This window comes from Ambystoma mexicanum, chromosome 5p, assembly GCF_040938575.1.
Source record: "Ambystoma mexicanum isolate Mex_15411 chromosome 5p, UKY_AmexF1_1, whole genome shotgun sequence".
Taxonomy (NCBI): domain Eukaryota; kingdom Metazoa; phylum Chordata; class Amphibia; order Caudata; family Ambystomatidae; genus Ambystoma; species Ambystoma mexicanum.
The window spans coordinates 658,634,258-658,660,948 of NC_090930.1; the positions used below are offsets into that span (position 1 = coordinate 658,634,258).

General features: G+C 48.9%; 1 protein-coding gene across 2 annotated transcripts in view; it reads left to right on the forward strand.

Moving 5' to 3' along the window:
* DRP2 (dystrophin related protein 2) overlaps nucleotides 1-26,691 on the forward strand; it is a 1,496,582-nt gene that overhangs the window by 749,798 nt on the left and 720,093 nt on the right. The gene's annotated exons all lie outside the window — the stretch shown is intronic.

Genomic DNA, 26,691 nt, shown 5'->3' on the forward strand with positions numbered 1-26,691 from the left:
AAGAAATAGCCCTGATCAGCCCACCCCTCAACTCACGACTCTTAACCTCTGATGACATCACCGGAAGTGATGTCATTTGACCCCACCCCAAAGTGACAACCTGGGAAGCGATGAAACACGACCTTTTACCCCTTGACAAAACAGGAAGTGTCATCAAATAGCAATTTTCCTAAGTACACTAAATAACTGTGAATCCAAGCAGACGTCCAAGGCCAAATGATATTATGTTATTGTATAGCACTCACGCTTAAGCTCTTTTTTATAGAACAAATATGCATACAATATCACCCAACCTGTGTTGGTACTCATTGATCGACCTAAGAAGGATGAAAGGCTTTTTGGGGGGAAAAAAAGAATTTGAAAGAAAAAATATTTTTTTTGTTCAAATTCTTTTTTTTTCAAACCAGCCCAGGCCTGTCCAGAAACCGGCTTCCACTCACCAGGGACGATTTCGGGCCATCCACGGGCTGAAAGGCCGAGGGGCCAATCCGACCCTGATTGCATGGTGAAGTGGTTGAGGTTCTCCTCAAGTGCTGGGTTGGAGTGCTCTGCAGTGCCTGCAGGGTGGTTCCCTGGTGCGGTTGGCGTGGCCCGGGATGGTCCTGCCCGGGCTGAGTTCTGGTGAGGTGCAGCCGGATTGACGTTTCATGGTCGGGGCAGTGGAGGAAGTGCTACGCCGGGCCCGCAGAGCGGATCCCCGGTGTGGTAGGCATGGCCTGGGGTGATCGCGCTCTGGGCGTAGGTGAGTGCATTGGCTCGTGCAGTGGCCTGCTGCCTTCCCCTTCCTTGCCTTGATTGGCCGACTCTGGTACGTGACCTATGGTGTTGGGGTTGCTAGGCTCCAGGCTGTTTTCGTGTAGGCTGGCCATGGGGAGTCATTAATTGCTCGGCGTCTGCCGTGCTGGATGCCAGAGTTTCTGCTTTTCTTGCTCTAAGGCGTTCTTACATCTGCAGTGGATGACCTGGATTATTGCACTGGGAAAATGTTTTTCGGGAGTCATCATTAGCTCCCTTCCCAGAATTGATCTCCAACGCCAAACATACTTCACCCAGGCCATCCAAGGCCTCCTGCAGAGTAGCATGCCTTATGTGATGCCGGTACTGTGTCAGATGTGGGCCAATGACTTGAGAGGATCAGACACTCTGGCCCTGTGTCGCACTGCTCAGCTTTCTGCATCAGTGCTCTCTCTCTCCTGCAAGGGGGCCTCTTCAGGTGGGGGTTGTCTAGACGTTAGTCTAGTGGCTGATGTGCCTTGGATGCCCCCCTCTCTTCTTCGGGGTCCTCTTGGTCTAGCTCTGGGGCTCGCCCTTCTCCTCTGCATGTCGACTTCAAGGGGAGTTGTCTTGTTGGGGAGGTTCCTGCCATTGTCCTTGTCCAGGTGGCTCACTACATGGGATTGCCAGAGGTTGTGCCACCTCGGACACTGCTGGGCGTTGCCTGCCCCCTCCCCTTCCCCTTCTCCCTGTTTTGCGGGCTGGTTCGTATGGGACTCAGTGTTTGGCTGCACTTTACTCATTGCAGGGCTTGTGGACCTGCGTTCTGCCGCATGTTCCTCCTCCACTGCAGAACCAGCCTCAGGGGCTTGGTGTCTGCCATCCACGCTTCTCACGGTGAGTAGTTCTGCTTCCGGTGCTCTGGGCCATCACGGCCCAGGTGGAATTTCCACCAGATCTCGCTTATGACGGGGTACTGGCTTTGGCTGTGTCCGTGGGCTCTGGGACTGTACTGTCTTTTAAGGATTCATACAGAGCCTGGAAACACTAAGAGAAATAAGTGCACAGAGAAGCACAGGAGTGAACTTATAATGTATTCACTTTGCGCACTAACTGAACTCAGCCCTTGCAGGAGGCTCTGCGCATGCGCTAGATGAAACACCTGGATATGCCAATGGCAATGTCAACATTAGGAGTCAGGCTTCTTTATCTGTCTCAACGCCGGACAAAACACCTTCCCTTTCCAACAACAATCAGACAAAATGTTCACTTACAGTTCTGTCATTATATTTCCTCAATCAGACGGGCGTCCCCAGTCTTGTTGACACTTCTCTTCTCACCTCGGGTACGATCGTTCCCCAGCATCATCTTCGAGTGCAGGCATCTCATCTTCTTTCTCTTCTCTGGGCTGCTCACTTTCTTTGAACATTCTGAAGTGAAATGCACTCCTCGTGATGACCTTATGTGGAGGTCTGGCCTTGATGATTGCACCTTTCACATGAGTAATTACAAGATGCGCAGGGTCACATTTGCTGCTGTCTGTTTCCTTGCTTTGCCTCTGGCGCACAAGGATCCGATCACCACACTGAAAGGTTGACTGTATTGCCCAATGCCTTCTGTCGGCATACTCTTTCCTGCTTCTCTTCTTGCTTGCATCCACTCTCCGTAGTTCACCTTCTCCTCTCATTAGCATAGTTGCATTGTGGGACAGTCTAGCACAGATCCTTCGGTCAAACATTGAGTCTGACGGAGACCATCCCGTTGTGCCATGCAGCAAATTCTGGTAGTCCCTCAACATGTTACACACAGCATGATTGATTGACAGCCACCAATGATCCTGAGGCGTATCGCTTCTTCGTTTGAGAATTTATGAAAGTCACAATGCGCCACCAGCATGCGAAGCCTTGTCGCAAATGCATCCATGCTCTCACCTGTGAGTTGGCAAGCCGAATTGAATGCATGCCTTTTGTGATCTATGTTTCAGTGCAGATCAAAATAGGCACATAATGCTTCTTTGAGACCGACAAAGGTTTTCACAACTTCCGGCGGGAAAGTGGGGATGAGGTCTTCAACGTCATCTCCCACCAGGTTTATAAGCAATCTTCTAGAAAAACGATCGGACGCCTGTTCGTCATGAGCTGCCAGGTAGTTTTCAAAACGCTACAGCCATCTCTCCCACCTTAGTCCAAGAGATTGTTGATCTTGCATGTCGAAAGGCACCGTCCTTCAGAATACACTGACAATGTGCATGCCAGCCTACTGGCCTTCCAGCTGTTCTTGCCCAACCACCGACATCTTGCACGTGTGGCAACTAGGAATTTATGGTGCTCTTACAGGAGCAAGAGAAGAGAAGATTTAAAAAAAAAAAAAATTCCAGGAGTGACAACGCAGTAGGTGGTTGCCCAAGCATATCCCATCCTCGTCGTTATTGTCCTGTCTTTCAAGGATTCATACAGGGCCTGGAAACAGTAAGAGAAATAAGTACACAGAGCTGTGCACAGGAGTGAACGTATAATGTTCAGTTTGCGCTGCAAATGAACTCAGCCCATGCAGGAGGCTCTGCACATGCGCTAGATTCAGCGTCTTGGATCGGCCAGTGGCAATGTAAATATTCGGATCCAGGCTACTTTAACTGTCTCAGCACTGGACACAACAGGGACCACTGGTCGGTGGCCCACGCCCTTTTGGGATTGGCTGATGGCCGCATGACTGGAGGCCCTGGCGTTGCAGATCCCCTATATGCACCGCCTACTGTTTGACAGTTGCCTTGTGGTTAAGGTTTTTTGGGCAGCTGGGTATGCGGGCTGTTGTGGTGGTAGCCTACTGCCGCACCCATGCCCTCTCTCCCGGAGTCTCAGCCCTTCCGCTCCTGGGCTTGGCTAGGTGCTCGAGGACTTCTGGTGGGGATGGAAGGGGTTCTCTGACCGTGCGTCACCACCTTGAGAGTGGTTGTCCTGTTGCATGACCGGTTGGGGGTCGTCTGACCCACTTCTGACCCTGTTGGCCCTGTTTCTGGAGATACCTGGGCCAGCTGCCTGGTGCCCTGGGGCTGCCAGTTCGAATTGTGTCCCTGCGGCTTCCTTCATGCACGTTCCAGACTTCACTCCTCAGGGTTTGTATCAGGAGGTTGGCCGTGCTATGGTCTCTCCCAGAGCTGCTGGCCATGAGGGTCATCTGGAGGGTCCCCCTAGTGGTGTGTGGGCTGGGGGTCACCTTTGTGTTTCTGGTGCCCCAGGCTGTTGGGGCCTTCTCCGCTCTCCATCAACTTGATATGGCTGGTCAAATAGCACTGTCTGCTGAGAGCTCGTTCTCTCATCTGTGCATGGCCTGCTGGTGCGAGTTCATCCTTCCAGGATCATTAACTTAGTGCTGCACTGGGGGAATAATAATCTCAGCTGTTGTTTGACTCCCTGGTCCTTCATGTTCGGTCCGTGCACTTCCAGGTGGAATGTCTCCTGTGGGTTCTTCCGCTGGTCCGGGTCTTGGATTCCTAGCCTCCCTGGTTCTACAGGTTACCTACTTCCTTGTCCGCATCTGGTCATCACTTCGGCAGTTCTTCTGGTTGCAGAGGGCAGCAGCCACTTCCAGTTCCAGGCTCTGCCCTTCGGCCTGATGTCCGCTCCTCGTGTCTTTGCTGACGTGATGGAGCCGGCCATGGCTGCTCTTCTCCTGCGGCTCATCCTAGTCCCATGTTTTGGTGTCTGGCTCCCTGGGCCCCTTTGGGGTCTCCTGTTTATCCATGTGGGTGCACATGCTCCCTTCTGTCGGACTATGGGCTTTCTCCTCCACTGGTCGGTGTCATGCATGTGGCCATCGCAGGGCCTTCCGTTCATGGGCCAGGTTCTGGTCTGCAGTGTGTGGGGTCATGCTTCCTCTTACCTGGGCAACCTGGGTTTGGGTCTCAGGTCTGCCTGTGCCCTTTTCTCTCCTAGGCCATGGATTCGGCCAGAGCTTTCCTGCAGGTGCTGGGGTTCATGGCGTTCAGCGCTCCTCTTGTCCCCTGGGCCAAACTTACTCTGCGTCCCTGCTGCTCCGCCTTCCCAGTTTGGGAGGGAGGCTTCCCTGTTCTTTGCAGCCCCGATCTGGGTGGGTCTGTCCCTTCAGGGATGCCTTGGTGGTGGCTCCGCCTACCTGACATCCTGCAGGGATTTCCCCTATGGCGGCCCTCTCCGCTTTCATGTTGCCATGCTCAGGTGGAGGTCGATGGCCGTGGGTAGGGCACAGCAGGAGCTAGGTGGCAGCCTTACAGGGCCTCCTGGCCTTCTCACTGGTACTCGCTCAGTGTCTTCTTGGTGGTCGGTCCTGTTGCTGTCGGGAGTTCCTTCCATGGTGACCTGCATCTCCGGGCTGGGGTGCTCCTGCTCCCGGTCTCTGGGGCCCCTGGCTTGCGGTTGGGTGCATGGGCAAATGCTCGTCTTTTGGCCTTGTTTGCTTGTCGTGTCCGGGGTCGGGTCGACTATGTGGTGGTCCTTCTCCGGGGGTGTTCCCTTCAGCGGTCTGGGAGCTGCAGGAGTGGCTGCAGGAGTGGCCTTCGTTGGACCTTCAGGGTGTTGCTGTCTCCTGTGCTTGGACTCTTGCCTCACTCTTGCCTGCGGAGGTTCTATGTTCTTCTCAATGCCTTCTTGGCGTCAGTCGCCTTGGGCCGTCGGCTTTCTGTGATCAGTGTTCTCTCTTGCGCAGCCCTTTCTTGACAGTCTCTCATGCTACCCTATCCTGTATGTGTTGCTCCTCCTTCCCCCTGGTATCAGTGTTTTGCTTCTCTCAGGGGATTGTCCTTCCCTCTTCTTCCCTGGCAGGGTGAAGCTGGGCTTCCTTGGAAGTCTGGGGGCTGTCCTGGGGTCTTTGGCACAGCACGGGGACTTTGTTCCTCCTTGAGCCTGTTTGTGCCTTTGGGGGCTCGTCCACTGGTGGGATGTCGTCTGTCTCCACGCTCGGTCGTTGGCTGTGTGGGGCCTTCTCCCTGGCCTGTTTTCTCTGGAGGTTCCCCACTTCGGCCTAGAGTGCGGGGCTGGTCTGTGTGTGCCGTAGCTTCCTCGTGGGCATTGGCTCATGCATTTGCTCTGCAGGTTGGTTGTGTGGCTGCATCTTGGGCTGCCCCTTTGCATTTCTTTGACGAGGTCACCTTTGCCTCCTTTGCCGGCTGGTTGGGGGAGTCCTGCAGGTTGCAAGTGGCTGGATTGCAGGTTTGGGTCTGCACATTGGCTTGCATGTGCTCATATGGGCGCTGTGCCCTATGTGGTATCAGCCTTCCGGACGGGGGTCTTGTGTATTGCGCTTCTGTGCTCTGCTTGTGGATGCCGCTGTCTTCCGCTATTGGCTCCTGTTCGCTGCTGTTGGTCGGTTTGCTTTTCTCCACCTGAGCTGTGGGGTTTGTTCTGGGCCCATTCTCTCTGGAGTTGGTATGCCTCAAAGATTAGTACTGGGACAAGGAAGAGGGATCTTGAGGTAATGCCTGGATTATTTACTGGTAATCTTCATTACTCCTAGGCCTACTCTTCCTTTTCCCAGTACGACTTTCCCACCTCACCCTCCCCTGCTGTCGAATGGGCCTTCTGGGATGTTTGTAGTAACTGTTGTGGCTGGGGGAGGCAGCTGTTATGCCCAGTATGGGAGGCCGGTCCAGGGGGAAAAGAATGGAAATTGGAAAGGGGTTCCTGTGGGTGGTGGGACACCTCAAAGTTTATTACTGGGACGAGGAAGATTAGAACTAGGAGTAATGAAGATTACTGATAAGTAATCCAGGCAGTACTAGACCTGTCTTTCTGAGAGAGGTTAAGAGTGTTCCAGAGGCCTATCACTCTGTTCTCCAAGAGACCTAATCCACGTCTTTGCTTTGCTGTTTGAACTTCTGCCACAGAGGCACGTTTCTGCTGGTATCTTTATGCATATGGCAGGGGTCCATTTTCATAATGCATTAAACCTACAATTGAATTCTGGCTCCCATCAAGAGCCAGTGTGGTGGCCTTTAAGCCACTATGGTATAGTTACATGTTGGAAGGGAAGGCAATATTCCTGAAGCTCCTATGAGCACCAATCAGTTTCCTACTTTCATTTTTGAGAAGGGAATGCTAAAATAGGGTCCCACTTTGTTTAGTCCAGCTCAAACTTCCTGCATAACGTTGGAACTTCCCGTGTTTGAATAGAGACAGCCTTTACTTTCCTACTGCTGGCCAAAGGACAGCATGAGTAAAGGAGGCTGCCAGAGGAGCGGACTCTTCCACCTGGTATTTAGGATTTCACCGCCGGGCCCGGGTCTCCCTCACCACTCGTCGCCACTGTTGGGGGCGGGTCGGAGCCCCCACGCGGTCCCGTAAGCCCCTCGACATAAAGGACTCACACAGGCACCAGTCCTTCCAGTTCGGGCTTCCCGGTCGCTCTGCGGCGGCCGGGAACGCCCCCTTTATTTATACACACCGCGGCGGCGTGACACGTCACGCCGCCGCGTAAGCCCGTCATCGGGCAGCGCCACACCCATCATGATCAAAGGACACTCAGGAAATAGAATACGTCTGCAACTAGAAAGGTTACTGGGGTTACCAGTACTAAACTGTCATGTCTTCTAGCATTGCAGCATCAGAAGACCCGAAGACTGAGGAATGCCATGCAAGGGGATGAAGATAGAGGCATGTTTACTGTGTAACGCACATACATCTACATAGCACTCTTCCCAATCAACTGCCCAGGAGAAGGAGGGGTATGGAAGCAATGATCATTCCCGGCATATTCCCTGCATTTTAGTCTAACAAACACATCCGCAAATCCAGGTTTAGGAATATGTCTCGAAGAGGTTCTGGACCGCCAGTGCTGGATTATCCATTAGGCCAAGTCGGCACCGGCCTATGGGCCCCACTCCTTTTAAGGACACGACAAAGGATCAAAATAAAGCAGTGCAGAAAATTAAAAATGTTTTAGGAGATAAGTTGCGAGAAGGGGCCCGACATTTCGACTTGCTAGAGTCCTCCACAGGTGTTAAACCGGCAATGCGAACCGCCTAAAAATAAATAAGCTAATCCGAGTGTCCCTCTCTTTATTCCCAATCACTTATGTTGCATGACTCAACCAGACCCTCTTTATGTTAATGTGACCCCCAAATCTGCCAAAGTCAATTTGAGGGAGGCCACTGTGCGACTCCGCAATTTCTCTGGTTTTCCATTGGGTGGTTATTGTGCCTCCTGTTGAATCCATTGGCCTTTACACAGCTGGTAGTGGTTTACCTTAGACAGATGATACATCCTATTATTTGTCAGGGTTTCTGCTCAACTGATAAATTGCCTAGGGATATGTAGCTCTTCACATTGGCTGTCAATCCTGCACAACTTTTACTTTAGTTTACTTTATTTAATTTATATAGCGCACCTGGGGACCCGAAGGCATAAGGGCGCTTACAAAACAAACAACATCAATACATTCAAGAGCATAAAACCAAGAATTATACATTCGGTATAGGTAATACAGAATTAGTCCATGGATAGACCTCCAGGAAGTTTTAACAAACTCAAGTAGCAGAAAATCAGAAGTCCATGGCTTTGGAAAGGAAACAAGAACATAAAGGTGCTCCCTAGCGTACATCAGAGAATCAAATTACAGATCGAGGGCCCTCTAGGAAAATATTTACAGCGACTGAGAAAGGCAGGTAAGGCACTGTCCCCACAACCCACAAATTTATTTATTTTCAAATTTGTTTATTGGCATTTGTTATCATACAGTTACAGATATCAAACTGAATGTGCCTCTAGTAAGAAGATTAACAGTATTGTTTAATAAACAATAACGTTTTTATTTTTATAAAGGTAACTTAAAAACGTTCAACTGTCTCCTAATCTCAATATCTTTACTCAGTTTCTTGGTGAGCAATAGGGTGGGGTGTTGGGGGCAGGGGGGAAATCCCAGGGCTCCGGGGGTCTGACCCAATCTGTGCATGTCTCTGCTATGGGTGTTGTGATCTTGCAATCGGTGTGGTCAAGGCCGTTTTTGTTCATGGGGTTTATCATCTGGGGAGTAAAGCATGCTACTGGTTATTTCTTTCCATATCTCCAGGGTAGAGCTTGATTCGTCGGTTGACCTGGTAACGTTATCTTCCCATGCTCTTGTTTCCACGTTGATCCATCTTTCCAGCTCGTTATGCCATGCCTTGTAGTTTGGCCCTGCAGGTTTTTTCCAGGCCATTGCAATTTGTCTTTTAGCCAATATATAGGTTAAGTCCATAAGTTTCACCCAGTGTTTGAGTTTGGCTGGCCTGGGGTGTGTGCCTAGGAGGCACTCCTCGGGGGACCACCTGTAGTTGGAGGTGCCCGCTTTTTCAAATCTCTGTTTTATTTTCATCCATAAGGATTGCACTACGTTGCATTCCCAAAACATGTGAAGTAGGTCTGCTTCGTCTGCCTTGCACCATGGGCAGTGGGATCTCGTTTGTCTATTAATTATCGCTAGTCTGCATGAGTCAGATATGTTCGGTGTAGCATGTTCACTTGTATGAACCGGAATCTGTGGTTTCTGGACACAGCTTTAGGGTATGCTAGCGCTCTATTCCACTCTCCTTCCGACAATTCCCATCTCAAATCTGTCTCACATTTTTTTTTTCATTGTCTCACTTTTTGGGTTGGGGGTGTCAGTGAGGTGGCTGTATATCTGGGAGACCGCTTTTTGTCCATCCCCTAAATTATATAGCAGCGTTATGAGGGGGGCTGACTCTGGTTCTTCTGGCCAAGTGTCCCATTTTTTCTTTGCCGTTTCTCGTATCCTGCGATACCAGAGAAATTGACCAGCGTGTATGTCATCCTCCCTTTGAAGTGATTCAAACTCCCTGAAGGAGCCTTCATCATATAGGTCCCCCCAAGTGTAGACGCTTTCTTTTTCCCAATGTCTAAGGTGCAGTAGGTCTGTGTCTGTTTTGCACATGTATTGGATCATTGGTATTTCCGGGGAGTATGGGTGTTTTAGCCGGTTTATTGACCTCACCCCTTGCCATATTTGTCTTCCCATGGTGGCTATGAAGGGTATGTCTCTCAGTAGGTCTTGTGGTGCCCAGATGAGTTCTCTTAGTTGTATGGGGGAAATCATGGATTGCAGTAGGGGGGTCTCGGATGTGGTGTCGTCAGCCAACCATTTTGATACAAAACTGAGTTGGGCAGCTAAATAATATTTTTCGAGATTCGGGAGTTGGATTCCGCCTTGTGCGTATGTTAATACCAGGGTAGAGTGTGCTATTTTGTGTCCACACAACCCACTAAAACACAGTCGCTGTTAGGTTGCAAACACCAGTCTCTCTGGTTCCTTCTACGCAGAATTTTTAAATCAGTGAGTTTAACCACACCAGGTCCAGTTCTCTGCCGCAGCCAGGCAAGGACCTTGTTGTGCAGACCAACACGTGCAGTACCAGTGAAATACCAATACCGAGGAGAATCCTGCAGGCAAGGTTCCCATTGAGAAAGCCATACTTGCATGCAAGACACAAGACAGTGAGCCTCATTACAAGGTTGGCTGTCTGCTACTAACGATACCGGTAAGGGAATACCGGCATTGTTTACCGGACCGGTGTATTACGACCCGTGATGCCAGTGCTACTGGCATCTGCAGGGACGCGTTGTGACCGGGTAGCACCTACCCGGTCACAATGGGCGCAGGCACGCGGCAGCCGTGTCTGTAACAACGGAATGCCGTAAGCAAGTGCACATTACGAGGTTCACGGACATGCCCTTACCAGCATCCAGATGCTGGTAAGAATGGGTACCATGATGCCATTAACACTGGTATCACGGGGCAGCCGTTAATAGCAATCGGCTGTGTTGAAACCTGCCACAGGTGCACACATCAGTACAGGTGGGGCAATGGAGTCTGGCACAGAACAAAAGGAGCACACCCACACACCACACCCCTTCCAAACACAAAATGCTACCATTCACAGTTGCAATACTGGGGGTGGAGGATTTGCCTGCACTGCTACTACCCCAGCAGGCATTGAATCAGGGAATGCAGCGGAGGCGCAGGAGGAGAAGGAGGGTGAGACAGGGCCAGCACATACCACCAGGACAGACAGTTGTACCCCAAAGGCAGCCACCAATATCTCGCATAAGGGCCAGTCCATTTGACCTAACACCTGCACAGATCCACACCCTGTACCGCCTGGGCAAGGACACCATATGCACAATAGTGGACCTCATCTATGAATGACGACCTGGTAAGCCTCATCAACATCCGGACAGGCATCCCCCTTTTCTGAAGGTAGTGTCTGTGCTGCACTTCCTTGCCACAGGCACCTACCAGCACACTGTGGGCAGCTGCATGGCATCTCTCAACCATGATTCTCCTGTGTGCTCAACCAGGTGCAAGATGCCCTCCTGAAACATGGAACGGACAACATATATTTACCACGGACTATGGAGGAGGTGAATGATACCAAAATAGCATTCTATGCACTGGCAGCTATGCCTAACGTAATTGGTGCCATCGACTGCACTCATTTGGAGCTGGTAGTTCGGCATGCCGAGGAGGTAGTGTGCTGCAACAGGAAGTTCTACTATTCCCTGAATGTCCAGATGGTGTGCGATGCAAGGCAATTAATCACGCATTGCTGTGCAAGATTCCTGGTATCCACACATGATGCCATGGTGCTGTGCAACTCCACGCTTCCCCGCTACATGGCATATCATGCTATCATTAAAAAAAAGAAAAATAGTTCCATTTAGGTATGTTGCACCACAAAGTTATTTGCCACTTGGCTTACTTATGGCAGCTTAGTCTATAGTCACTTCCATGGTGCCTCCACGTAGCGAAGACTGATGATGCTCCTTGCAATGTCCTTTTCTGTGAAGTCACTTTTGGTGCAATCCCTATGCAAATTTGGAGATTTGCATGTATTTTGTCTCAGAGCACCTGGACAGAGCTCCAATAGATAGGTTTCCTGCAATGATCATGCAGTTTTATTTTATTTTGTTATGTGTTGAAATGCCATCTGCCACTAATGTTACCAAAAAGTAGATTGGCGCAGGGGTGGGCGGTTTGGGGGAGCGAATGAAGCCATATGGGGGGGTAGCAGGACTTTTTTTAGTGGCTCGCTCCCGCCACCCCCCCACTCTTGCAAGAGTTTGTAATATTGTATAATAAACATGCAGTAATAAACGTAAGTGTATATAACTGCTGAAACCATATGCATGCATTAGTAATGGCCGAACCCCAAACCCTCACCCATAATGATAGGCTCACAACTTGTATCAAGTGTTGGCAATAAAAGGCCGTAGGATTTTATTGTACAGATATGGGTTATGGCAATAACAATATCACATATCATGATGGTATCATACTTTTTGGCACCGGGTCCTGAGGTTACCCCCTCGGACCCGTGCCACCTTCTTGTGTCCCAAGACTTGTTGTGGGCACCGTACAGTGCCTTGTACTTCTTTTTGTTCTCCCCTTTTTGTAGGGTGGACGGGTTCTGTGGTAAAGAAGCAAGAAGATTTGGAAGACACTGAGGAAACAGTGAACCTCCTGTTTGCTTGGGTCCCCGTTCAGGATCCACAAACCGAATGTGTTTACTCTGAGCATGCTGCTCTCATTTATAGGACCCAGGGAGGCCCTGGGTCTTTGTTGTGTACGTGGTGGGGGCTGCTGTTGTCACAGCCCCCGGCCAGATAGCCGACTGTCTGACCCCCTGGTGGGGGCAGATCTTTTGAACCTGGGCCCTGCCTGACGGTTGTTTTCCTTATGGTGCTTAGCACCTTGCTGTTTGGAGGAAGGGTGTGATGACTGTTCGCACCTTTCCCTTCCGTGGCTTTTGTGCTGCCGAGACTGCGTGTCTCCGTAGCTGGGGGGAGGAGAGGAGCAGGCGCGGGGAGGTTGGGGCTGCCCCTCTCCCAGTTGCCGATGGTAACAGCAGTTACCCTGCCTCGCTTTTGGGATGCCCATGCAGCATTGCCCATAACTGCTGAACCCATATGCATGCATTAGTAATGGCCGAACCCCAAACCCTCACCCATAATGATAGGCTCACAACTTGTATCAAGTGTTGGCAATAAAATGCTGTAGGATTTTATTGTACAGATATGGGTTATGGCAATAACAATATCACATATCATGATGGTATCATACTTTTGGGCACCGGGTCCTGAGGTTACCCCCTCGGACCCATGCCGCCACACGCGGGCAGGTTGCCGGCTGACCGTGTTCCCCCAAGAGTATGCCCTAGAGAGAGCCCCTGTGAACAAGTGTTGTATTGATTTCCCAAAAGAAATGCTCCATGCCCTGGCTAGACAGATGGGTGCCGTCGTGGAGAAAAAAGTCTGGGTTGCCTAGTGTAATGGCTGGGTGTTTTATGAAACCCAGTCCTCTTGTCATACAGAATCTCTCTATCGTCCTGTTCAGTTTTCTTCTGGATATGTCTATAGATTTGTAGCAGTTGGCCCCTAGCCATTTCTTTCTTGGTAAGATGGCTGAGAAGTATATTTCATTACCCCTCCAGTTGTGCAAAATGCCTGCTAGGGAGGAGCAGATTTCTTCGCATAGGATGCGTCTAGCTGTGTTGAGTAGGTCGTTGCCCCTAGATGGATGATCAGGAATTCTGGGGGGTCCCTGTATGCCAACAGTTCTGCTAGTGTTTCGTGGACGTCAGCCCAGCATAGGCCTCTGTATCCCCACTATGAAGTAAGGTGTTTCTGAAAGGTGGCCCTTCTTTGGTCTCTTCTGCCCATCTGCCTGTCCTGAAAACAAATGAGTGGCCAACTATCCATGCTGATCGGAGTGTGGTCCTCGATTCGCCTGTTGTTTCTGTGGTGGTGGGAGGTAGGGAAAAGAAATAACATTTTAGGGTAGATGGCTATATCAATTTTGGTCTGATATATCTTTTATAACAGTCTGACTTCCATCCCCCTATGTTTTTTAGTAGTTGCGGTGCTAAACCTCCTTGCCATGCTGCAGTTGCGGCATCCTGAAGGAATGAGTGCCGAAATGTTTGGGATCCCACCCTGCTCTGCTGATTGCTTTTATCAGCACTCCTTTACATTGGTAGCGGCTTAGGGCCTATGCATCCTTGTGGATTAAAAAACTCCCCCCTACTTTGGGTCGTTGTGCGTAATAGAGGTTGGTGATGCAAACCGGGCAGTTTGTTGCCTCATTGATGCAACAAATATTGATGGTTCTTTTTGCACCCGTTTTTGACTGTTGCATTTCTATGTTAACACTCTCCTGTCTCACCCTGATTTCCATGACGCCCGGGCCGTTTGTGGCTTTGGTGCTGGAAGCGATGAGTTCTCCTACCCGGAAAGCCCCGAAGTAGGCTAGGAAAAAGGCTGTTTTTAATAACATTATCTCGTATGGGTGCCAACATATGGCTTCCAAATGGCTTGCTATCTGCACCAGTTTGTCGAAATCAAGGGGTCGGAGGGTGTCCACTTGCGGACCCTCTATTCTGCCCCATTCCTTCATTGCATAAGAGATGAGGGCGTTCTGGGTGGGGTCTGAATTGCCCCGTATTTTTGTAAAGTATGAAATTGCCACCAGGTGTCTTTTAGCCCAATCCCTTTTGAAACCTTATTCCCGGGCCCATTTTAAAAATACTTCTATATCTCTAATCGTTATTAGTTCTACGTGGTTTACACATGTGGCCTTAAATACTGTTTGCAAACACTTACTGTACTGTGCTGCAGTGGTGCTTGCCACCGCCCTCTCTGTCATCTCCGTTAGGAAGCCTGTGAGGTTGTTGGCACCCGTTGCTGATGTGCCTGATTCTTGTTGGGCAGCCCGGCCTGGGCTCTCTGGCGCTGGCGTTGATGCCAATGTGTTGCTGGCACCCGTTTTAGAGGTGCCTGCTTTGTATTGGTCATCCCGGCCTGCACTCTCTGGTGCTGGCGGTGATGCCGATGTGTTGTTGGCACCCGTTTTAGAGGTGCCTGGTTTTAGTTGGGCATCCCGGCCTGTGCTCTCTGGCGTTGGCGTTGATGACGTTATTCTTGTCTTCCCATTATTGCCCAGCATTCTGCTGGTATTGGCGTCATCTGTTCTTGGGCGTGCAGCGCTAGCTCTCGGAATCTTGTCCACTGGAAACGAGATAAGGCATCAGCAATGTTATTATCTGCCCCTGAAATGTGCTTCGCTTTGAGTACAACGTTTACTTGTAGTGTGACTGTTGTAATGGCTCGTAATACTTTTAGTACTAAAGGGCATTTCGTAGACCTTCTGTTTATGGAGCCCACTACAGCCATGTTATCGCACCAGATCAAAAGTTCTGTATTTGCTAGTCGCCTGCCCCAGATGTGTAATGTTAGCCAGATGGGGAATATTTCTAGTAGGGTGATGTTTCTTGTCCACCCTGCTGCTTGCCATGAATTGGGCCAGTGTCCTGCCACCCATTCGGAGTCTAGTATGGCTCCAAACCCCTTGCTCCCAGCTGCGTCGGTGTATAGGACCCTGTTTGACCGGGTATTTAGAGGCGTTCGCCAAAGTAAAGACTTGTTGAAATCTCTGAGGAATTTTCCCCATGTTTCCAGGTCTTGTTTCACCTCTCTGCCTAGCCGGATATGCAAGTGTGGTTTGGTGAGTGATTTGATTTTGAACTCCAGGCTTCTGGAAAATATCCTTCCTTGAGGTATTATTTTGGATGCGAAATTGAGGGTGCCTGCTGAGGATTGTATTTCCTTTACAGTCCCCTTTTCTCTCATTATCAGGTTTTGAATTTTAGCCAGGAGTTCTGATATTTTTGTTTTGGGGATTCTGCAGAGCCCCTTTGCTGAGTCTATTTCGATGCCCAGAAAAATTATGTTTGTATCTGGTTTGGTGGTTTTTCCCCTCGCTAGGGGAACTCCTCACTGTGCGGCCATGTGCTTCAGTTTTGCTAAAGCCCGGCCGCATTCCTCTGAGTTTGATGGCCCTATGACCATGAAATCGTCTAGGTAATGCACTATTTTTGTCCCTGGTCTCTGCTTTAGGAAAGCCCATTGAAAAAAGGAACTGAATTGCTCAAATAGTGCACAGGATACTGCGCACCCCATGGGGAGACATCTATCTACGTATAATTTGTTGTTAAAAGTGAAACCTAGCCACTGCTGTGACTCTGGGTGGACTGGCAAGAGTCTGAAAGCAGATTCGATGTCCAGCTTAGCCATCAAGGCATTTCTGCCGCACTCTTGTATGAGCCTTACCGCCTCTTGGAAATGCGTGTAAGATACAGCGGATTCTGTGTGTGGGATGCCGTCGTTTAAAGCCTGGCCTTTAGGGTAGGAGTGGTGATGGATTAGTCTCATTTTCCCGGGTTCTTTTTTGGGGACCAGGCCTAGTGGAGATATTAAATAGTCCTTTAAAGGCATGACGTCCCAAGGACCTGCTACCCTGCCCAGTTGCAGTTCTTTCTTGATTTTGGTTTTTACTATCTGGGGGTTGTCCCTGGCTGACTTTAGGTCCATCGGGATGTATTGTGACCCAGTGCCCTTAAATGGGATGAAAACACCTTTGGTGAAACCCTGCCATAGTAACCTGCTGGTTTCCTTGTCTGGGTAGCTGTTTAGGGTGTCCCTAAAAATGCCCGGATTGATGGGTGTTCGTCCTGGTTCTAAAATTGGAATATCATTCTTTCTTGGCTGGTAGTCTGGTGCAGTTGCGTGCTGCATGGTCGCCGTTGCAGTTTATGCAGGCGTGTTTGTACCAGCATTCTTCTCCCCATGTACACTGGTTTTTCCCAAAATTTCTGCATGGGATGTTGGATTTGACAGCCAGCTGTTTGTTCTGTCTGTGGGCATAATTTTTAACCGCCCAAGGCTGGTTCCTCCGAAAGGGCTGCCCCCTTTTTTGGATTTATCATTGTCATGGGATTTGCTTACTTGCGAATGTTTGCTATTTTTGGAAGAAGAATGCATGGTATCTGCTTCCTGGGGAGGTTCGGCGTTGAGGGTGTATAAATCGTTATGGACTTCATCCCACTCAATGGCTGGCCTTTCTGACATGCTCCTCCTAAATCTGATGTCGTATGCCAGCCATGTCTTCCCCCTCTGTGTTACTTTTACTTCCCTTATTTTATCAACGTATGCCCAGATCTTCCTACCATCCATGGGGAATTTTTCTTCATATATTGTTGCTAAGATGGCAAAGGCCTGTAACAAGTTGTCCCAGTTTTGTTTGACCTGGGCGTTTCTGGCAATAGCTTTTTATTCAATTTTTTTGGGGTTTCTGAAAGCGTCTTTCTCCTTGCGCTGGGCTTCTATTAGGGAAACGAGTTCTATACATTCTTTGGCACATATGGCTTCTTTGATTGTGGTATCAATGTTCCATGCTAGGCACCTTTTGTATCTATTTAATATCTCTGTTTGGAAAGATTTCATTTTTTGGTCTAATTGTGCATTACAGATTGTTACAATGTCAGCTGTATTGATGCCGGGTGCCCCTGTCGCGCCCGTGTTGTCTGTGCCTGGGGTTGCCCATGCTTTTAGGGCACCTGCTGAATCTTATGCTGGAGTTGTGGAGGCTGTTGTTTTTATAGCTGTGGGTGCTATTGGCAAATGCTGTACTTGTTGTGGCGGGATTGCTGTAGGCAGTGTTACGGGTGGGTTGACAACCGTTATTGTAGGTTCTATTGTGATGGTAGGGTTTGAGGCCCCAGGTTCCTTTGCGGGCGGTGTCTGTTTCCCCCTTATTTCTACCATAAGTTGCTGTAATTCCGCTACATTTTCACATAGTTTTGACAATTTTTTGGTACCTTCTCCGGCGCCTTCGGATATTTTTCTCCTTTTTAATGGTGCAGAAACCTCCTCTTGGCTGGGTGGGCTGGTAATTCCTTCCCTGGGTAGGCCGTACATGTTTTCTCTAACCCATGCCCATCCGTAGTGCTCTGCCGCTTCAATGGCTGCTAGCAATTGTGGTGATTTGGGCTTCTGCACCGGTGTTGGGGGTGCCCGTGCTTTCCGTTTGGGCCCCATGTTCTTCTATGCCTGCTATAGGAAAAGGAAAAAGATTTTATCAAGGAGTTAAACTGTTGTTATCGGCGAGTTCTCTGCGCCTGTCCTATTTGTTGCCCGTGCTGGGTAACTGTTGAATGGTGCTTTCTTGACCGGGTTCAGAAAATTGGGCAGCCCCCAGGCTTGATTTACTGGATTTAAATAATTGGTTTCGCTTGTGAGGTCGCCCTGTAATATTACAGAAATTATTTTAAATCTGCAGTGTTTGGGCCCACCGAGCCTGAAACTGTGTTCGCCAGTTCTGCATGGCTGTCAAGAAAAGACGAGCTCCCGGTTCGTCGTGGTACCAAGCTGGCTTATGACTCTGCCCGAGTTTAAAAATGGCTTGTGTAGTAAAATGTATCTCTTCCGGATATAAATGTCTATTTTTCCTCCCTCGTAGCACCAGCGCAGTGGCTCACCTGTAGGTTGTTGAACCGGAAGCCGTCCACGCTGTGCTATTCGAGTGCCACTCTCTCCTTCGTTCGCACTGGTTTTGGGGATGATTCCACAACACGCGTCTTTGTTTGTTTTGCTTTGGACACGCTCGCCGCCCGCTTTTCCTTCTATGCCGAAAATGTTGAAGTTGACAGCGTCCGCGGTGGCTGTTCGGTTGCCGCTTCTTCCTTTGTTAAGGCTGCATTACAATTGCTTTGAAAAGTACAATGTTCAGGAAGGAAAAAATACACTGCGATGTACAGCGAACTTCAAGAATTGCTAAAGAAGCAAGAAGATTTGGAAGACACGGAGTAAACAGTGAACCTCCTGTTTGCTTGGGTCCCTGTTCAGGGTCCACAAACCGATTGTGTTTACTCTGAGCATGCTGCTCTCATTTATAGGACCCAGGGAGGCCCTGGGTCTTTGTTGTGTATGCGGTGGGGGCTGCTGTTGTCGCAGACCCCGGCCGGATAGCCGACTGTCTGACCCCCTGATGGGGGCAGATCTTTTGAACCTGGGCCCTGCCTGACGGTTGTTTTCCTTATGGCGCTTAGCACCTTGCTGTTTGGAGGAAGGGTGCGATGACTGTTCGCACCTTTCCCTTCCACGGCTTTTGTGCTGCCGAGACTGCGTGTCTCTGTAGCTGGGGGGAGGAGAGGAGCAGGCGCGGGGAGGTTGGGGCTGCCCCTCTCCCAGCTGCCAATGGTAACAGCAGTTAAGACCTTAGAATTACTGTGGATTGATACTTGAATCTGTGCGTTATTCTCCAACCTATTGGCAAAAATGAGCACAAGTTCAACATCAGCAGCAGGAGTCGCAATCTGAGAACCCTCCACACGGGTTCACACTGTAGTGAAAATGAATCAAATATTGCGATACTTCTTCCGCGCTTGATACTCATATTCACAAACTGCTAGTTTACACTGTACAAATCCATATGCAGATAGCACAAAATATAATAATAATAGTCCACACTAAGTGTTCAATCCGATGTTGTCTTTATGTATTTATGTCACCAATAGCCGACACGTGTTTCGACCGTTGTGGTCATTCTCAAGGCTATATTGGTACAATTCACCACATTCAAATGCACAATGATTCACAAAAAATAGACAAAACATTATATTTCATGTTATCAAAAAGATATTGGAAATAAAAACATACCACACAGGTTGAAGTAGGTTTCGAAAGATGCAAGCAACCATGGAAATTCAGAATAAAGAAAAAACAAATGTTTGATTACCAATCTGATATGCAATATCATACCTTATGAATAATATGATGAATAAACTAAATGCATTCAAAATCTATTTACAATGTCATGTGACCAAGCCAGTTGACCACCCGTCACTCTCCTTCCTTAAATTATCCAAACATTCACACATGTGAAAAATCCGTATTATTCCACCCAATTGTGCTCCCGTAGTCAGGTGTCTAAGAGTATTGAATAAGCTTACCCTTATTACGTATTGCTTTCTTGACATCTATATTGATAAATATAATAATGATATACACTGATTAAATGGTCCTATTGATTGCCCAATATATCTGCACACTGTATAAATAAATGCCCACCTGATAGTATTGCCAGAATAGCAGAACAAAATTAGTGGTATTATTCTTATACATTTCTGGGATGGTTGCCCGTAACCTAAAACGTTTGACAGGACACTTATAAGTAAAGCTATTTAATTGTACTTATCCATGCTATAGGAATTGAATTGCTTAGAGCCTACCTTTTCCTGGTTCAATCCCTCGTTCCCTCTGAATTGCATCTGCTCGCGCTAGACGCAATGTAGTGTTGTGTTATATTTCGCGGCAAAAGCCGCGATCGCGACGTCCGTTCGGCGCGATGACGTCACGGGCATGCTTGCGCTTGACGTCACCACGCCCCGAGCGCAGCGTCACTTGTGCTGTCCGCCATGTTGGGTCCAGGCTAGTACCCTTAAAAAATCTTTCAATGAGAATTATAAGAAATATAGGGCCTCATTGCACGGTAGGCGGTAAGGGTTTACCGGTACCGGTATTTTACCGGTACCGGTAAATCCTTACAGCCTTACTACGAGGTCCCTTTGCGGGTTGGGGAATTTAACACCTGCTTTTTGCAGGCATTAAAAATCCAACCCGCAAAGGGACCTTGGTGCTAATTACGGTACCGCAATTTGCGGTACCGTAATTAGCGCCTTCCCCATTCCCATTATGCCCTATGAGACAAAAATGGGAATGGGGAAGGGCAATGGAGGAAGGAGGAATTACCGCCTTCACAACCTTGGAATGGGGCGGTAATTCCCCTTTCCTCCAAGGCGGTACCGGTAAATTACCGGCATGAACCATGGCGCTAATAGCGCCATGGTTTACCGCCTACCGTGTAATGAGGCCCATAGACTTTATTGAATTAATCCTACACTGTAAAGCATATATGTGTATTGCATGCCACTATACTGTTAACCCATTATATGGATATATCCTATTTAACTGAAACAAATTTTCTAAAGTTTGTGAACCACACAGGTGATCAACTTGGCATGTCACAGGCCATTTAGCTTATTGAGTATACCTGATTAAATCACAAATTCTTTGTAAATTTTACAGAAAAACATACATCTCATGATCTGAATTTAAGCCATGTTCCGTACATGTTCCATTTGGTGTTCAGTACACCAAATGGACAATGTACAGGATCTAGGATTTTTGGGGCTGATGAAAGTCAAAAAGGGAAAGAGGGGTGGGGACACCCAATTGCTACTACGTAGAATGGAAGCCAAAACAATCTGTCTTTTGAGGTCCACTGAACATGGCTTAAATTCAGGTCATGAGATGTTTTTTTTTTCTGTAAAATTTACAAAGAATTTGTGATTTAATCAGGTATACACAATTAGCTATATGGCCTGTGACATGCCAAGTTGATCACCTGTGTAGTTCACAAACTTTAGAAAATTCGTTTCAGTTAAATAGGATATATCCATATAATGAGTTAACAGTATAGTGGCATGCAATACACGTATATGCTTTACAGCGTAGGATTAATTCAATTAAGTCTATGGCCCTCATTACAACCCAGGCGTAAAGGGGTTAACGGCACCGTAAAAGGTGGCGGCGCCGTTAAACCCTTAACGCCTGATTACGAGGTCCCTTTGCGGGTGGCACTTTAACGCCTGCTTTTAGCAGGCGTTAATAAACCAACCCGCAAAGGGACCTTGGTGCTAAGTACGGTGCCGCAATTTGCGGCACCGTACTTAGCGCCTTCCCCATTCCCATTGAGCCCTAAGGGGCAAAAATGGGAATGGGGAAGGGCCATGGAGGCATGGGGAATTACCACCCCGCCAACCTCTGAATGGGGCGGTAATTCCCCATTCCGCCATGGCGGAGTCGGTAAGTTACCGGCATGGACCATGGTGCTATTAGCACCATGGTCCAACGCCTGGGTCGTAATGAGGGCCTATATTTCTTATAATTCTCATAGAAAGATTTTTTAAGGGTACTAGCCTGGACCCAACATGGCGGCCAGCACAAGTGACGCTGCACTCGGGGCGTGGTGACGTCAAGCGCAAACATGCGCGTGACGTCATCGTGCCAAACGGATGTCACGATCGCGGCTTTTGCCGCGAAATATAACACAACACAACATTGCGTCTAGCACGAGCAGACGCAATTCAGAGGGAACGAGGGATTGAACCCAGGAAGAGGTAGGCCCTAAGCAATTCAATTCCTATATCATGGATAAGTACAAATAAATAGCTTTACTTACAAGTGTCCTGTCAAACTTTTTAGGTTACGGGGAACCATCTCAGAAATTTATAAGAAGAATACCACTAATTTTGTTCTGCTATTCTGGCAATACTATCAGGTGGGCATTTATTCATACAGTGTGCAGATATATTGGGCAATCAATAGGACCATTTAATCAGTGTACATCATTATTATATTTATCAATAGAGATGTCAAGAAAGCAATACGTAATAAGAGTAAGCTTATTCAATACTCTTAGACACCTGACTACGGGAGCACAATTGGGTGGAATAATAAGGATTTTTCACATGGGTGAATGTTTGGATAATTTAAGGAAGGAGAGTGACGGGTGGTCAACTGGCTTCGTCACATGACATTATAAATAGATTTTTAATGCATTTAGTTTATTCATCATATTATTCATAAGGTACGATAATGCATATCAGATTGGTAATCAAACATTTGTTTTTTCTTTATTCTGAATTTCCATGGTTGCTTGCATCTTTCGAAACCTACTTCAACCTGTGTGGTATGTTTTTATTTCCAATATCTTTTTGATAACATGAAATATAATGTTTTGTCTATTTTTTGTGAATCATTGTGCATTTGAATGTGGTGAATTGTACCAAGATAGCCTTGAGAATAACCACAACGGTCGAAACACGTGTCGGCTATTGGTGACATAAATACATAAAGACAACATCGGACTGAACACTTAGTGTGGACTATTATTATTATATTTTGTGCTATCTGCATATGGATTTGTACAGTCTAAACTAGCAGTTTGTGAATACGAGTATCAAGCGTGGAAGAAGTATCGCAATATTTGATTCACGGTAACAGCAGTTACCCTGCCTCGCTTCTTGAATGCCCATGCAGCATTGCCCAGAAGTAATACACCCGGGCCCACCCGGATGGGAGGCCCGGGCCGTAAACTGGGAGTAGGGGGATTTGTGCTAAGTCCGGTGGGGCAGTGCCTTTTGGCGCTGCCCCACTTAGCATGCACATGGTGGGGGACGGGCTGCTGGGTCCCTTAACAATGGGAACCCAGACAGCGGTCTCCCGCACTGGAGGGTGAGGTGAGAGGGGCAGGTGACAACCGGTAGTCGCTGCCCCCTGTCACATTGCCCTCCATACTTCAAAGGCCCCCCTTCCCATCCTGTCGGATGCAGAGCGGGGGCCTTTTGAAGTTCAAAGAAAGGGCCGCCTTGCCCCCAGGCCGAATTTTGCCTTTATCTGGCGGGGGCAAGGTGGCCCTTCTCATGCTTCCTCCCCGTCAGCCACGAACAGCAGCAGGACGGCTGCAGGTCGACACGGAGCACCAGGACGAGACGGAGCACCGTTTGCTGGGACCAGCTGACATTTTTTCCTGGCTGCGGAGAAAAAGCGGACATTGACATATTTCCAGCAGTGAAGGTCCGTGGGTCTCCCCAGCCCCGCAGGCTTCAACAAGACAGAGAGGCACACTGCTGCTGTTCTCTCCTAGGAGAGAAGGCTGAAAGCTCCCCAGCCCCTCCTGCACCTCCGATCGAAGTGGGATTTTTAAAGAAACCAACGCTGCGCTACACTGTTGCACTCAGAGCAAATTTCTTCGAGGGAAGAGCCCAGCTGCAGCCAGGTGATTGTTTCAACAGTGGGGGGCTGTTGCCAGTGTTTTGCGAGGAAATCAACGCTGCACATGCATAGGACAAGGTACAGCTGGACAACTGCTGTATGAGACCTGTCCTAATCTGACATCGTGCCACGACGGCGAAGATAAATTAAAAATACCTTCTTGGGGATACAGCGGGGGACTGCGGGCTGACACAGACAGGCCACAGCATTCCAAACCTGACCGAGTCAAAGGTCACAAGCAACGTGCAGCTAAGGAGCAGAGCAGAATTTGCGACGGCCGTGCATTTCTGTGTTTCAGCTTGGGAAGCAGGACTACACAGATTGCCGGCTTTAACAGCTGGACAGAGGACAGCCGGAATTCCGAGGCGCACATTTCGGCAGACCTGCATTGGAAGGAGGCAGACACAGAGCCCCAGCACTTACAGTTGGGCAGAGGGCAGCTGGGTTACCAGAATCTTGTGCGACTTGCATTTCTTAACTCCTGCACTAGAAGCAGGACACCACAGAGCCCCAACAGTCACAGCTGGACAGTGGGCAACCGGAACACCATAATTTTCTGAGGCGCACATTTCGCCAGACCTGCATCGGAGGCAGGAAGACACAGAGCCACAGCACTCACTGCTGGCCAGAAGGCAGCAGGGTCACCAGTATCCAGTGCGGCAGCGTGCATTTCTGTCCTCCTGCATTGGAAGCAGGACGACACAGAGCCCCAGTACTTTTAGCCTGGGAACTACAATAGGGGGGGGAGAATACCCTGACCCACACAGCAAGTTGGGAAACACAAGGACAGCCCATTACAAACCAGCACGCAGAGACCCAAACAGGCAAGAGATGGCCAACGCCTTATCCCTGAAAGAAACATTACTCCTGGAATGGGCCAAAGCAGCGGAAGCAGTCCATGGCATGGACGTGGTGCAGGAAAGAATGGCAGAGCTTGTATCCACCAGCCTCAACGAGGATGACGCAGGCGCCCTGGAAGAGGAGGTCGACGGCGAGGAGGTGCCAGCAGAAAGGGAGCAGCCGGCCAGGAAGAAGCAGCGCCTTGACGTCCGCAGCATGCCCGCCGCTTCAGACACCCACCCAGGCACCAAAAGAAAAGCTAAATCAGGTACTGTGAAAAGCAATGATTTGGGGCCTATGCTAGAACAATTTTTAAAATGGCACAAGGGTGCGGGTGCTGGGAAAAAGAAGAGGCACGGGGATGACTCGAGCAGCTCCAGCAGCGAGAGTGACAGCACAGACACAGAGTCGGAATCTGGGGGCGAGGATGACCAGGGCCACCTTAAAGCATGGGTTGGGCCTAGCAATGATGTACTGTCTCCAATCCCACATATGACAAAATAAGGGAGGCGCACTGCCGGCAAAAGTGTAAATAGAAGCCTAAAAAAGACCACTGCATGGCACATTGAGCGGAAAATTAAGAGAAAGATTTGGAAAAAGCAATTTATTGACATTTTTTGCCTATTGGAATATGAAGAATTAGGTTTTGGCATTTCAAAAAGGGGTAAGAAAGAGAAAGAAAAAGAGAGAGCAAAGAGGCCCACACTGGAGAAGAATGTTCAGAATTGGGAGGCCTCTTTTCAAATCCTATCCACAATAATTCTAGAAAAATTCCCAGAAGAGGGCACTGCACTGATTGCCTACCACCACAGAATTTTGGAGATTCACAATACCTTTGGGGGGGAGTCTTGGCTGAACTATGATAGAGAGTTCAGGAAGGAGATGCAGAGATTCCCTGACCTGGGCTGGGAGGAGGAAGACCCTAAATTGTATCTTTTTCATGTATTAAAAGAAAACTCAGCTAGGAGCGCCCAGAGCAGCAAAGACCATGAGCATCAGTATAATAGAAGTGGAAGAAACAGGCAACATAACCAGCGCAGGCCTCAACAAGACAGTATAAATACTAACAAAAACAAACCCCCCTTTCGAAGACCGCCCCCAGGGGAGCAAAAAACAGGGCATAATCAGGGACAGTCTGGCAACCGCAGCACCGGGGGGGCCAAAGGAAGCACACCGGGGGCCTGCTGGTACTTCAACAGAGGGTCATGTAACAAGGGCACTGAGTGGCCACAGCAGCAACAACTGCACAAAAGCCTCTCCTTCCAGGCCCAGCCCAAAAGTCACTGAGGGCAAAAACATGCACTAGCTATAGAATAGGGGCCTCACCAATAAAAATTGACCAACTGCTAAAAATGTTAGAGAACTACCCTGACCCAGCAGCTAGAGCATTCTTGGCTCAGGGTTTCAAAGATGGCTTCCAGATCCCATTCAAGGGCCAGGGATCTCCCACCATACCCAAGAACCTACAATCTGCCTCATCCCTAGCTACCATAATAAGCGAAAAAATTGATAAAGAGCTACAACTAGGGAGGATTGAGGGCCCCTTCCAACACCCCCCCTTCACTGAGTTTTTATGCTCCCCCCTGGGCATTGTTCCCAAAAAAGAGCCGGGGGAATTCAGGATGATCCATCATTTATCACACCCACCCGGTAGCTCTTTCAATGACGGCATCCCTGCCACGGAGGCTGCTGTCTCTTACAGCTGCGTGCAAGATGCTGTCGACCTAGTAAAACTGTCAGGCAGACACGCTCTCATGGCAAAAGTGGACATTAAGTCAGCTTTCAGGCTGCTGCCCGTGCACAAGAGCACTTACCAGTGGCTGTGCTTCCATTTTGACAATAAATTCTACTTTGACAAAATGCCTTCCCATGGGCTGCGCCATCGCGTGTGCCTATTTTGAACAGTTCAGTTCTTTCCTACAGTGGGCGTTCCAACAGGCCATGCCCAGAGCCAGAACGGTACACTATCTGGATGATTTCTTCTTCACTGGCCCAGCAGGGTCTCCCCTATGCAGCTCATCCATAAAAACATTCAGTGAAACCATGCAGGAATTAGGGGTTCCACTGGCACCCGAGAAGACAGTAGGACCCACCACCACCCTGTCATTTCTAGGAATAGAGATTGACTCTTCCATGGGGGAGTGCCGCCTGCCCAGGGACAAAATAGAGGACCTTCTACAGACAATAAGGCGGATGACAGGCCGGGACAAGGCGACGCTGCAGGAAATACAGTCCCTTGCTGGGAAGCTCAACTTTGCTACCAGAATCATGCCCCAAGGCCGGGTCTTTCACAGGAGCTTGGAACTAAAAATGAGGGGGGTTACAAAGCCACACCACCACATCAGATTGGGCAAGGAGATAACACAAGACCTGGCCATGTGGGAATCATTTCTTAACAATTTCAATGGCCAAGTGATATGGCGCAAACCCATGAATGGGGCAG